The 12,171-nt window shown below is 41.0% G+C and overlaps 1 pseudogene; it reads right to left on the minus strand.

Annotated features, from left to right (window-relative positions):
• Positions 1-1,767: 1,767 nt before the first annotated feature.
• LOC109251547 (histo-blood group ABO system transferase-like) lies at positions 1,768-2,718 on the minus strand (annotated as a pseudogene).
• Between the last annotated feature and the right edge of the window lie 9,453 nt (positions 2,719-12,171).

A 12,171-nucleotide genomic window follows, 5' to 3' on the forward strand; every position in this document is an offset into this window, starting at 1 on the left:
ATCTAAAAGTACATATGTTTTCAGAAAATAGGGAACTGGCAAGTCCCCAAAAGTTACTAAATTGCTACCTTGAGTGTGGGGCAAGGCAAGCAGGGAGGGGGTGGGGGAAGCCAGGAGAGACCTGCTTTGCTCCACTGGACAAACAGCAGCGCTGTGGAATGAAGAAACCAAACGTGAGGAAAGGGGACCTTGGTGTGGCTTCGTGGTCCCCTCCCGTCTGTACCCTAAAGGGACTCTTCAACTTCACAGGTTGTTTTCAGCTTCTGAAATGAGGTGATAATTTGGCTTAAAGCCGAAGACTTTTACCTACTGCTCAGAGAAAATATTTGAAAAGGGTTAATATCCAAAACATATAAGGAACTCTTACAACCCAATAGCAAAACAAACAAACAAACAATCCGAATAAAAAATAGGCAGAGGATCTTAACAGACATTTTTCCAAAGAAGACATACAGATGGCCAACAGACACATGAAAAGCTCCTCAACATTACTCAGTATCAGGGAAATGCAAATCAAAACACAATGAGATATCACCTCACATCTGTCAGAATGGCTGTTATGAAAAGGACAAGAAATAATAAATGTTGACCAGGCTCTGCAGAAAAGGGAACGCTTGGGCATTGTTGGTGGGTATTTACCTCCATCAGGTACAGCCAGTAAGGAAAACCATACGGAGATTTCTCAAAATATTGAAAACAGAACTATCATATGATTTGGCAATTCCACTTCTAGGTATTTACCGAAGAAAATGAAAACACAAACTCCAAAAGACAGCTCTACCCTGCTTCACTGCAGTATCATTTACAATAGCCAAGATTTGGAAACAACTTAAGTGTCCATCCATAGATGAATGGATAAAGATTTGGTATATCTACACACACACACACACACACACACACACACACACACACACACACACACACAGGACTATGCCTCAGCCATTAAAAGGAATGAAATCTTGCCATTTGCAACAACAGGGATGGACCTTGAGGGCATGATGCTAAATTAAATGAAGTCAGACAGAAAGGTAAATACTGTATGATATCACGTACATCAGGAATCTAAAAAACAAAACAAACACCAACAACAAATCAAACTCACAGAGACCGAGAACACATTGGTGATTGCCATAGGGGGAATTGGAGGGTGTGCAAAACCGGTTAAAGGGGTCAAAAACTATAAACATCCAGTTAGAAATTATTCATGGGGATATAATGCACAGCATATGACTATAATTTGTATTGTATTGCATATTTGAAAGTTGCTAAAAGAGTAGATCTTAAAAATCTTCACCCCAAGAAAAAAATGAAAAAAAAATTTTTGTAACTATGTATGGTGAGGGATGTTGACCAACCTTATTGTGGTGATCTGTGTGTCTGAAGGCTTCCTACCTTGTTCTGGAAAAGATCTCACCTCTGATCCTTTGTCAGGACAGACTCAGACCACCCACCTCCTCCATCCTGAGGGGTGGTGGTATCACACAGTGAGAAGCTAGAGGTGGTGGAAACCCTGGGAATTTGTGCCTGAATCCAAGAATCAGGCCAGCCTAAACGTGTGTGCTTTCGGTGGTTGCAGGAGGGGTGGGGAGGGGATGGTATTAGGCCTACGTTAGGAGAGGTGGTTCTAGGCCTCCATCAGGTAGGAAAAGCAGAGTCACACCCTTTGTGCTAAAACTGGTTTAATGAAGAATACCATGCCAGAAGGAAGGAAGACCCAGGCTAGCTAAGCATTACCTCTCTCCGAGCCCTTCCTAGAAGTTCTGCTCATCAGTCTTTCAGTTGGTAATTCATCTCTAAGACTTTAAATCTTCTCCACTTTATGATTTTGGACAAGTTAAATTTTTGTGGTTTAAAATAATACGTTAGCTGCTGATTCCACAGGTACTCGGGGGAGAGGACCTTGGAGGGTTTGTGGTAAAGCAGATACTCGTTCCGGTGGCTCTCACCATGCCTCGCGGCCTTGACGTGGTTGGCTTGGTTGGCCATTAGTGCCTCGTGGCGGGGCCTTGCTGAGCCTGTAAACCTCTGGCACTGACCCCCCTCCCCCAAAAGGCCCCTGTGTAATAAAAGTCCCCTTCATCTTCAGGAACATGGGCTTGTGACTGAGGCCAACGTTCATAGGGGAAGTGGGTCCGACTGAGCCCACGGTAGCCAGGATGCAGGGTGCGGAACAAGGAGGAGAGGATCTCCACGCCCGTGTGGTCGCTGAACTTCATGTCCGCATCCACACACACAAGGTAATCCGCTTCCTGGTGGAAGCGTGCCGGGGAAAATTGATGTGCGGAGCGTGGAGATGTCCTCCCAGCGGGCATGGCTCTGGACCCTGAGGATGATTGTCTGCCTCCTTTTTGGATGTTAATATGAGGAACGTGGTCTGGCCGGTCAGTGAAGACGTAGTAGTTCACCCTGTGTCCCGCCATGAAGTACATCTCTGCAGTTCCAGCAATATCTTCAGGTGGGTTTGGGGTTTTTTAGCAGGAAACGTGATGAATCCAATGGTGGCATTCTGGAGCCGGAACTGCTCATTCAGGATGTCAGTTTTGAAAGTCCCCTCCCAGAGGATGGGAGCCAGCCGAGGGGTCATGACAAGGACATCCTTCCTAGAGGGTGTTAGCACCTGTGGCTGTTGATACACCATCCTTGGTAAATTTTACACTTTTCAGACCATTCTGGTCTCTAACAGCGATGCTTGCATCAACCTGGACGCTTTCCAGCTTCTGGCTTCTTGGGTTCAGGTAACCCTTAGACCTGAAGATAATGATGATAAGAGCTAGGAGAAGAAGAAAGGTCACTCGATGAAGTGAACGGCATTTCTGTGTTGCAGCCAGTATGTGCATTAGCTGGGCCATGTCTGCATGACCCAAGGACGCAGCTCTTGTCTCCTCCAAGATACAAGGGTACTTGTCTCTCCTAACTTTCCCCTCTCGGTGGTTGAGGCAAGTTGGAGCTGATCGCCCGACCCTAAAGCACCCACACTCCCACTTCCTGCTCACTACTCCAGCAGCCCACGTTCCCCTGAGGCCTGAACCGGTGCAAGTGAGTACCTGAGCACAGGGATGTCCTGGATGCCCTCGGAGAAAGGAAGGATCTGAGGAGACCCTAATAAATTTAGGTTCCTTCTGAAGTGCTGTCAAAGAAACCAGGTGTCAGGACTTAGCCAACAGACAGCTAGAACTTAAGGACGAGCAGGAAGAAGACAAGTCAGGGCCCCCGAAACAGATTCAGGGGACTGGCTCAAGGTAGACCACTGAGCAGGTAAAGGCCAGAGACTGTGACGAAAGCAAGGCAGGGCAGTAGTCACCAGTGATGCCCTGGTCAGGACTTATGGTGTGGCCCTCCCTTGTTAACAGCTGAGAGCTAAGCACCGAGTTTCCTGAAAAAATCCTCAAGGTCAAGATCAGACTGTTTTCAAGATCATATCCATACAGCTAACATGGGCAATTGCTCGGAGGCCTGATTTGGAAGCCATGGTGGAGGGAACAGAAAACCTACGGATTAGGAATGCTTTCCTTCATTCTCTTAATAATTACTTAAAATCCACTAGCATTTGCTTTTTATGCTACAGACCTCACACCATTGTTAGGATTAGGCTGCTGAGCTTAATGTGCATTATCTTGTTCAATCCTTACAATAAGCTTGGGGGATGGGTGCTATGTTACCCACGTTGTACAGGTGGGTGACTGGCCCACAAGTACATGGCTGGCGGGTAAGTGCTGAAGCTGCCTTAGCAGCCCGATTTGAGAATATTCTGTATTCTGTCCCTTCGTCTCACTTGTGTCTTCAAGGTTTCCCTTATTGGGTTCTTTCTAAAGTCAGGTTCTTTGGTTTTCTCGCTGAGCCTTCACATGTCAGCTGTTCCTCAGACAGAGGCCTCAAGACACGACCCTTTGTTGACGCAGGGCTTATTCTATTGCCACTTCATACACCTCCTCCCGCTGATGTCCTGGGAAACTCCAAACATGTGCCTCCTAGAAAATGAAGCCTCAGACACAGACTTCTGATGCCACACTGGGGAGCCAACAGCAGGTGAAAAAGGGCCCCTTGGTGGAGAAGGAGCACCTGCCACCTGCACCACGAAGTGGGCTGGTGTTCTCAGGACACCTTGCTCTCTCTGTGACACCTTGCTCCTGCTTTCATGCAGAAGTGCTGGCTTGGGGCGCCTGGGTGGCTCAGTCGGTTAAGCGGCCGACTTCGGCTCGGGTCATGATCTCGCGGTCCGTGAGTTCGAGCCCCATGTCGGGCTCTGTGCTGACAGCTCAGAACCTGGAGCCTGTTTCAGATTCTGTGTCTCCCTCTCTCTCTGACCCTCCCCCGTTCATGCTCTGTCTCTCTCTGTCTCAAAAATAAATAAACGTTAAAAAAAAAAAAGAAGTGCTGGCTGGAGATGTGGGTTTTCAGGGGTTAAAAAGTCTTCTTAGAACAGTTCTTATTGTGTTGGAAGAGGGAGGGAAGAGTGTTCTGAGTGTCTTTTACTGCAGTCATCTTCTCTTTGTGGTGTGGATCATGACATTTGCCTGGGTGTGCATAAGAATGACAGTGTACCGCCAGCCTCACGACCCTTCCGCCACAGCACTTCAGGGGGTCCAGCATAGCATTAGTGGCCCAGCGTAATTTTTTCCAACATCTCTGACCTGCTCACAGTCCCCCAGCAGGCCTGCCTCCTCGGAGATAACCTGCCTGGGTCCCACTAACACCACAGAGAACAAGCATAGCCCATAACAGGCAGAGAGTCCATGCAGATAACTGCAGTGAAAGGAAAAGTGACTCAGACACAACAGCAGGGCATAATCAACACCCAAAGGATACTCTCCTGATGTGCCAGGTCTGGGTGGACAAGGGATACTGCACTGCAAGGTGCTGTAGGACCTCTTCTTCATAAAATCACAACCTTCGATAGCAGAAGACACCGCTAACTTTCTTAACACAGAGAAAGAGACACACAGAGGCAGACAAAATAAGGAGACAGAGAAATTTACCCCAAATGAAATAACAGGACAAGGCCGCAGCCAGAGATCTAAGTGAAACAGATATATGTAACATGCCTGATAGAGAATTTAAAGCAATGATCATAGGATACTCACGGACTTGAGAAAAGAATGGAAGGCATGAGTGAGATCCTTAACACAGAGAAGGAATAACACAGAAGAGATAAAGGGCACAGTTAAACCAAATGAGAAATGTACTTGATGGAATGAACAGCTGGATGGAAGAAGTGGAGGAATGAATTAGTGACCTAGAGATAGACTAATGGAATGGAATGAAGCTGAACAAAAAAGAGAAAAGGCTTATGTAGAATGAGAATAGACTTAGGGAACTCAGTAACTCCATTACACAATAACATTCATGTTGTAGGAATCCCAGAGAAAGAGAGAGAAAAGGGATAGAAATTTTATTTGAAGAAATAATAGCGGCAAACTTTCCTAATCTGGTTAAGGAAACAGTACATCAGATCCAGGAGGCACAAAGAACCCCCAACAAAATTGACAAGAACAAACACACACCAAGACATATTGCAATTAAACTTGCAAATTACAGTGATGAAGAAAACATTTTTAGAGCAGCAAGACAAAAGAAGTCATTAACTTACAAGGGAAAACCAATAAGGCTAGCAGAAGGTTTTTCAGCAGAAATTTGGTAAGCCAGAAGGGAATGGCATGATATATTCAAAGTGCTGAATGGGAAAAATCTGTAGCCAAGAATACTTTATCCAGCAAGACTATCATTCAGAATATAAAGAGAGATTAAGATTTTCCCAGACAAACAACTAAAGGAGTCATAACCACTAAACCAGCTCTTCAAGAAATATTATAAGGGGCACTTTGAGGGGAAAGGAGAGACCAAAAGTGACAGTATGAAGGTAGGAGACACAAAAGCAGTATAAATGAATATTTCTGTAAAAAATCAGTAAAGGAACTCACCAAAAAAAGAACATAGAGTATAATAACATATATCTAACACATGGGGAGGAGAGGAGAAAACAATGGGTTCAAACTTAAATGACCATCAACTTCATATAGACTGCTATACGCAGAAGAGATTATATACAAATTTAATGGTAATCATATATCAAAAACCACTAATAAATATGCAAAGAATAAAGAGAAATAAATCCAAATATATGACTAAAGAAAATCAGCAAAACATGAAAGAGAGACAAGAAAGGATCAGACAAAATCTTTAGAAACAACCACAAAACGTGTAATAAAATGGAAATAAATACATATACTATCAATAATTACTTTGAATATAATTGGACTAAAAATTCCAATCAAAAGAAGGGTGACAAAATGGATAAAAAAAAACAAGACCCATCTATATTCTGCCCACAAGAGACCCATCTTAGACCTAAACACACCTGCAGAATGAAGGTAAGAGGACGGAGAAACATCCATCATGCAAATGGATGTCAAAAGAAAGCTGGCGCAGCAATACTTACTTTGAACAAAATAGACTTTAAAACAGAGACTGTGACAAGAGCCAAAGAAGGACTCCATATAATATTAAAGGGGACAATCCAGTGAGAAGATATAACAATTGTAAATATGTATTCACTCAACATAGGGGCATCCAAATACATCCAGCAGTTAATAACAAACATAAAGGAACTAATCAATAACAGTATAAGAATGGTAGGGGACTTTAACACCCTACTTACATCAACGGACAGATCATCTAAACAAAAATCAACAAGGAAACAATGGCACTGAATGACCCACTGGACCAGATCGATTTAACAGATATATTCAGAGCATTCCACCCTAAAACAACAAAATACACATTCTTTTCAAGTACACGTGGAACATTCTCTAGAATAGATCATATATTAGGCCACAAAACAAACCTCAGCAAATTCAAGATAGAATTCATACTATGCATCTTTCCTGACCACAATGCTATGAAGTTAACCACAAGAAAAAAAAAAATCTGGAAAGACCACAAATACATGCAGGTTAAATAACTTGCTACTAAAAAATGAATGGGTCAACCAGGAAATCAAAGAGGAAATTAAAAAGTACATGGAAACAGAGGCACCTGGGTGGCTCAGCCAGTTAAGCGTCCGACTTTAGCTCAGGTCATGATCTCACAGTCCGTGAGTTTGAGCCCCGCGTCAGGCTCTGTGCTGACAGCTCAGAGCTGGAGCCTGCTTCGGATTCTGTGTCTCCCTCTCTCTCTGCCCTTCCCCTGCTCACACTCTGTCTCTCTCTCTCTCTCTCTCTCTCTCTCAAGAATAAATAAACATTAAAAAAAAGTTTTTTAAAAAAGTACATGGAAACAAAAGAAATGAAAACACAATGGTCCAAAATCTTTAGGATGCAGAAAAAGTGGTTCTAAGACGGCAGTATATAGCAATACCGGCCTACCTTAAGCAAGAAGCAAAAAATATCTCAAAATAAACAACCTAACGTTGCACCAAAAGGAGCTAGAAAAAGAACAAACAAAACCTAAAGTCAGCATAAGGAAGGAAATAATAAAGATCAGAGCAGAAATAAATTATATAGAAATGAAAATAACAATAGAACAGATCAATGAGGGGCGCCTGGGTGGCTCAGTCAGTTGAGCGTCCGACTGCGGCTCAGGTCATGATCTCGCGGTCTGTGAGTTAGAGCCCCGCGTTGGGCTCTGTGCTGACAACTCAGAGCCTGCAGCCTGCTTCAGATTCTGTGTCTCCCTCTCTGCCCTTCCCCGCTCATGCTCTGTCTCTCTCTCTCTCTCTCTCTCTCTCTCTCTCTGTCAAAAATAAATGAACGTTAAAAAATATTTTTTTTAATAAAAAAAGACAGATCAATGAAACCAGGAGCTGATTTGGTTATTTAAAAAAATGAATAAAAATGATAATCCCCTTCCTAGATTTATTAAAAAGAAAAGAGAAAGAACCCAGATAAATAAAATCACAAATGAGAGAGGAGAAATAACAACCAACATCACAGAAATACAATTATAAGAGAATATTATACAAAACTATATGTCAACAAATTGGACAACCTGGAAGAAATGGATAAATTCCTAGAAACATATAAACAACCAAAACTGAAACAGGAAGAAAACCTGAACAGACCAATAACCAGGAAAGAAACTGAACCAGCAATCAAAAACCTCCCAGCAAACAAAAGTCCAGGACCAGATGGCTTCACAGGCGTATTTTATCAAACATTTGAAGAAGAGTTAATACCTGTTCTTCTCAAACCATTCCAAAAAATAGAAGAGGAAGGAGAACTTCCAAATTCATTCTATGATGCCAGCATTACCCTGATTCCAAGACCAGACAGATACAGACTCCACTTGTAAAAGAGAACTGCAGGCCAATATTCCTGATGAACATGGATGCAAAAATTCTCAATCCAAACACTAGGAAACTGAATCCAACAATACATTAAAAGAATCATTCGCCACCTTCATGTGGGATTTATTCCTGGGCTGCAAGGGTGGTTTAATATTCACAAATCAATCAATGTGATACACCACATTAAAAAAAAGAAAAGAACCATATGATCCTTTCAATGGATGCACAAAAAAGCATTTGACAAAATACAACATCCATTCATGATAAAAACCCTCAACAAAGTAGGGTTAGAGGGAACATACCTCAACATGATAAAAGCCATATATGAAAAACCCACAGTTAATATCATCCTCAATGGGGAAAAACACAGTTCCATCCTCTACAGTCAGGAACAAGACAGGGACATTCACTCTCACCACTGTTATTTAACAGTTTATGGGAAGTCCTAGCCACAGCAATTAGACAAAAAAAACAAACAAACAAACAATAAAAGCCATCCAAATTGGCAAGGAAAAAGTCAAATTTTCACTATTTTGATATGATATGATAATCTATATAGAAAACCTGAAAGACTCCACCAAAAAACTGCTAGAACAGATACACGAATTCAGTAATGTTGCAGGATACAAAATCAATGAGAACAGATACACGAATTCAGTAATGTTGCAGGATACAATATCAACGTATAGAAATCTATTGATGAAAAAAATTGAAGATAACACAAAGAAATAGAAAAACATTCCATGTTCATGGATTGGGAGAACAAATATTGTTAAAATGTCTATATTACCCAAAGCAATTTGTACATTTAATGTAATCCCTTATCAAAAATATGAACAGCATTTTTCACAGAGCTAGAATAAACAATTCTTTTTTTCCCATCAATTCTAAAATTTGTTTGGAACCACAAAAGACCCTAAAATAGCTAAAGCAACCTTGAAAAAGAAATGCAAAACCAGAGGCATCATTATTCTGAAGTTCAAGTTATATTACAAAGCTGTAGTGATCATGACAGTATGGTACTGGCACAAAAACAGATACATAGATCAATGGAACAGAATAGAAAACCCAGAAATGAACCCACAACTATATGGTCCATTAATCTTGGACAAGGCAGGAAAGAATATCCAAATGAAAAAAGACAGTCTCCTCAACAAACGGTGTTGGGAAAACAGAACAGCAACATGCAAAAGAATCAAACTGGACCACTTTCTTACATCACACACAAAAATAAATTCGAAATGGATTAAAGACCTAAATGTGAGACAGGAAACCATCAAAATCCTAGAGAAGAACACCTCTTTGACATCGGCCATAACAACTTCTTACTAGATGTATTTCCTGAGGCAAGGGAAACAAAAGCAAAAACAAACTATTGGGACTTAATCAAAATATAAAGTTTCTGCACAGCAAAGGCAACAATCAACAAAACTAAAAAGTAACCTACAGAATGGGAGAAGATATTTGCAAATAACAAATCTGATAAAGGGCTCGTATCCAAACAAAATATGTAAAGATCTTATAAAACTCAACACTCAAAAAAATGAATAATCCAATTAAAAAATGGGCTGAAGACATGAATAGACATTTTTCCAAAGACAACATAATGACACATGAGGCCAACAGACACATGAAGAGAGGCTCAACACCACCCATCATCCAAGGAAACATAAATAAAACCATACTGAAATATCACCTCACACCAGTCAGAATGGCTAAAACAACAGGTGTTGGTGAGGATGTGGAGAAAGGGGAACCGTCATGCACTGTTGGTGGGAATGCAAACTGGTGCAGCCACTTTTCCTTATTGTTTTCTTAATACCATTTTCTTTTCTCTAGCTACTTTACTGTAGGAATACAGTACATAACACATATTACAAAATACATGTTAATCAACTGTTTGCATTATCAGTAAGGCTTCCAGTCAACAGTAGATGAGTCAAAAGATACATTATTTTGCAGATGGGTCTTACAGAGAAAAGATCTCAGGATCCCCCAGGGTTTCCCTACATTTAAAAAGGGCCACTCCTCAGTAATGAGAGATCTGAAAAATAAGCATCATGAGATTAGTGATCCTTCTGAAATGAAAGGAGGAAAGTTCGTTCCCTAATCTTCTAGGTTAGGTTAGGTTCCTTCCAAAGCTTACATCACAGAGCAAAGAGGACATGCAGTAACTCATTTCAGAAGTCCTAGAAATGCTATTCCTGGAGAGCCAATCTCATTGGATCCCCCACTTCTTTCCTCCCCCAGTTTTATGCATAGCCCCACCCCCCATGGTGTGTCAGTGCCCCATCCCCCACATTGTTCAAGGGTCAGACATAATACAAATCCTTCTCAAACTTCCCAAAAAACAAGAGAGGAGGAAACACCTCCACATTCATTTTACAAGGCCAGCATTACCCTGATAAGAAAACCAGACAAGGACACTACAAGAAAAGAAAAACAGGCCAAAACCCTGATGAACATGGATTCAAAAACTCTCTTCAAAATATTAGGACAACAAATTCAACAGTACATCATAAGGATTATATACCATGATCAAGTGAGATTTATTCCATGGATTCAAGAATGATTTGGGGCGCCTGGGTGGCTCAGTCAGTTGAGCGTCCGACTTCGGCTCAGGTCATGATCTCGTGGTCCGTGAGTTCAAGCCCCGTGTCGGGCCCTGTGCTGACAGCTTGGAGCCTGGAGCCTGTTTCGGATTCCGTGTCTCCCTCTCTCTCTGACCCTCCCCCGTTCATGCTCTGTCTCTCTCTGTCTCAAAAATTAAATAAACGTTAAAAAAAATCTTTTTTAAAAAAAGACTGATTCAACGTGGGGTGCCTGGATGGGTCAACTGGTTAAGCATCCAACTTTTGGTTTCTGCTCAGGTCATGATCTCATGGTTTGTGAGTTTAAGCCCCACATCTGGCTTGGCATGATCAGTGTGGAACCTCCTTGGGATTCTCTCTCTCCTTCTTTCCCTGCCCCTCCCCCACTTGTTTGCATGCTCTCTCACTCTCAAAATACTTAAAAAAAAAAAAAAAGAATGATTCAACATCCACAAATTAATCAATGTGATACACCATATTAACAAAATGAAGGATAAAAATCATAAATCATCTCAATAGATGTAGAAAAAACATTTGAAAATATTTAACATCCTTTTGTGAAAAAATTCTCAACCAACTGGGTACAGAGGAATGTACCTCAACATTATAAAGGCCACGTATGATAAGACCACAAGTAACATTACACTGCATGGTGAAAAGCTAAAAGCTTTTCCTGTAAGATCAGAAACAAGTCAAGGATGCCGATTGTCTCCACTTTATTCAACATAGTAGAAGGTCCTAGATCAATCATTAGATAAAAAATAGAAATGAAAGACACCTAAATAAGAAAGGAAGGAATAAAATTTTCTCTATTTACAGATGACATATTAAATACAGAAAAGAGTCCATCAAAAAACCATTAAAATAAATTCAGTAATGTTGCAGAACATAAAATCAATATATAAAAATTGGCTGCATTTTTATAGACTAACAAAAAGAGTAATTATGAAAAATCCCATTCACAAAAGCATCACAAAGACTAAAATATTTAGGAATAAATTTAACCAAGAAGGTAAAAGATCTATATGCTGAAAACTACACAAAATTGATGAACGAAACTGAAGAAGTCACAAATAAGTGACATTATGTGCTTATGTGCTTAATAAGATATTATGTGCTTATAGAGTGGAATAATTAATGTCATGAAAATGTCTGTATTACCCAATGTGATTTACAAATTCAGCGCAATTCCTATCAAAATTCCAATGGCATTTTTCACAGAAAAAAAAAATCCTAAAATTTGTACAGAATCACAAAAGACCCCAAACAGTCAAGGCAATCTTGAGGAATAACAAAGCT

This window comes from Panthera pardus, unplaced genomic scaffold (genome assembly GCF_024362965.1).
Source record: "Panthera pardus isolate Hobbes unplaced genomic scaffold, ASM2436296v1 HiC_scaffold_18, whole genome shotgun sequence".
Classification (NCBI taxonomy): domain Eukaryota; kingdom Metazoa; phylum Chordata; class Mammalia; order Carnivora; family Felidae; genus Panthera; species Panthera pardus.